Here is a 3,083-nt window from a genome sequence, read left to right on the forward strand (position 1 = left end):
CCCCCTCCCCAGCGGTCCTCTTGCGTGCAGCCTTTCATCCACGACTTGAATTGTGTTGTCAGAGTTTAGTAGACAAGAGGGGAGGGGGCATGAGAACCGGAGGATGTCTTGAAAAGTCTTGGAAATCGGTATATTTTGCAGGTGTAGAATGTGCCTAATAACCATGGCTAGTGTGCGCTCCCCAATGGCGAGGGTATGACAGGGACAGCTGGCTCAGTTTTCAGTGTGAAAACACCCCCTCCGTGGACCAAACACAACGGACACTGACCTTTCTGCGGGGGGAACCAGAGATGTGTCTTTGACTGAATTAGCCATAAAGACGTCTTGCTATGACTTTTGTTCCCCACGAAAGCAAAGAAATATTGCGTTTAATATGAGAAGTACTGTTCACAGCTTTTCCGTGCCCCTTAAGAAATATTACAGTGCTGATTTACTGGCCCTCTTCTGCCTTGTTGGCCCCAGGGCGGCCTGGGGGAGGAGGGAAGGGGATGGGGCAGAGAGGACAGAGGAGGAGGAGGCAGAATGGGTGAGTTAAATTGCCTGTTGCCTGTTTCCAAAGTTCTTTTTTGCGGCAGCAAATTTATCAATCTTTTCAACTGACAATACTTTGAAATATATCATTGTCATCCAGGGTTGTTTGATATATTATCTGAAGGCGCACAGTCTTTTCCAAGGTCAAGTTGAAGATTCTTGTTTGCTTTTTAACTGGCTTGTTTAAAAACTCAGAACAATGCCTGCCTGTTAAATTTTTCACTTGTTCTCATGGGGGTATTCAAAACCAAGCTTTCCCGTTGACCTGGCCTCTGGACATTTCATACTTTGGAGCTAAATCCAGCAAACTGGGCTTGTCAATGAAATCAACTGAAGAAATGAGACTTAACCTCACCACTGGCAGAATCTGAGGAGAGTAAGGCATCTTTCATAGCTTTTCCGAGTGTGTAATCATTTTTCTGTGGGTGTCATGGAGTGGTTATAACCACACACATCTCATTCAGCATTCTAAGTTTATTTCAGTGGGAGGCTGTCGATACACTCCCCAAAGTAGAAAGGCAAAGAAACGGGGACCCGGTCTTGTTTTTTGCCATAGCACAACCTGTTGCTCAAAGGACACTTTAAAAAATAAAGTCAGCTTCTAAACAGCTATGTTTCAGGGACATATTTATTCCTGCTTTTAATTGCAAAACTGGCCTCACAGTTTCCCTATATCTGTGATGATTGATTTTTTTTAATTCAGCTAACTTTTATTTACCTTGCAATAATGTTCTGGACCAATGTGATAAATTACAGATATGCAAATTTCTTTGAATAGTGTTGTAAGTGTGTCTAGCTGGAGCTGAATAACTCCTTGCAAGTCAGTCTGTGCGTGCTCAGGACCCCAGGGAGCTGATCAAAGCACCCATTCTCTTTCATCCCCGGTATTCTCCTCCAAACTATTTCGATACAATATGTTTCCATGATGCACTTAATGTGCTAGGGACATAGAACTCATTACAACCTAGCTAGTTCTGGCGACCTCTTTGTTCAGAGGCAGAAAGTCAAAGAAAAGAGGAAAAGCCGTGCCAGTTGCCAGCTTTCTGAAATGCTAAAGCATGCGTCATTTTTCACCAGGTCTCTCTTGATATCCTCAAAAGACAAACTATGAAACCGGCCTCAGCCCTTTCTAGCATTAATTACACTGCTGTCCAGTGGATCTGTTTTTCCTATTATATGCATTTCTCAGCAGGGATTTTTTTTTTTTTGCAAGACTAATGCAGCTGCAAGTTAAACTATGAATGCATTTTTATCACTATGGAAAAAATAAGGGAAAAGGCTACAAAACATACAGCAAAAGTTTTGAAAGACTTCTGGTAGAAAAGGGATTTAAGGCAGGACTTGGGGGGGGGGCAGTTGCAAGTCCTGTAACCCTGAAATTGACTGAGAGCTTGAGAAGTCCCAGTGCACTCATTCCTGTTGTGTGGAAACACTTAATGTGCCATCTGAAATTCTACTTTGGTGCCCTGATAAATCTGGAAGGTAAACATTTCTGTTCAAATTCTGAAGTGAGACAGTGTGTGCTGTAGTGAACCAGGAGGTTGCTCCCAAGGAATCTAAGTCCAGGGTAATGACACAGAGTATAAATTTTATTTGATTTCCTTCGATTCTTGGGGGGTGGATTGGTTGGTGGAAATGGCTGGCAGCCAGTTCTGGGAAAGATTCCAGACCTGCCTCCGATTAACCCTCTCTGGTGAAACTCTGCTGGAAACCAACTCACCAGCAATTGCCATTAATCTACTTACTAATTAAGCCAATTCATTTCTAAAGGAGAAAAATTCCTTTCTTTAGCCAAACTGATGGGAGGAAATTTGAAAGAAGCGCCAAACTGTGTAACTGTAATTCAGCCAAGGACTGCTAAAACAAGGTGTTGATATATAGCAGCAGATTTAAAACAAGTTTCTAGGGCAACACTCCTTTGGAGACGGTGGCATATAGTGCATAGTAGATGAAGCTCGAATAATGCTCCGCAGCGCTGTGCCACCCCATGTACTAGCGTTCAAAGTAACAGGTCTCTCTCCAATTAAACTTTGTTCCTTTTACGCACAAATAAATCGCTGCTCTAGCTTCCTTTCAGACGGGAGTATGTCAGCTTTATGTGACAACTACCACAAATACATTTCTTGAGACTTAAGAAATAGCATTAGAAACCTACAATCCAGAGCCTGGTGGGTGCCCAAAAGGCCTGAAACTTGTAGTGTAACAGGAAGGACCAAGCTGAACATTACGCACAGAAGAAAGGAAACACTGTTTTCAGGAAATGGTACCTGGCATTCCCAACACGGTACCTGTATATGAATGTTGCTTTTTGGATTTATTGAAAAGCAAAACTCCAAAGAGTTTACTCCACACACTAAATAATTGTCTGCTGCTTTGAAGGTCGCACTGGGAGAACTGTGCTGATGTAAGAGTAGAAATTCCCACAGGACATGTAAAGTCCCCTTGGAGTTTTTAACCTTTGTGGGAGTTAACAGTGGTGAGGAACCAGCAAGTCAGTTTGACACTGTTTTAGAGAAACTTGGATGAATTAGAGCCCACTATTCTTAATGCCT

This window comes from Cavia porcellus, unplaced genomic scaffold, assembly GCF_034190915.1.
Source record: "Cavia porcellus strain 051 isolate PalLab524CR breed Dunkin Hartley unplaced genomic scaffold, mCavPor4.1 scaffold_27, whole genome shotgun sequence".
Lineage (NCBI taxonomy): Eukaryota > Metazoa > Chordata > Mammalia > Rodentia > Caviidae > Cavia > Cavia porcellus.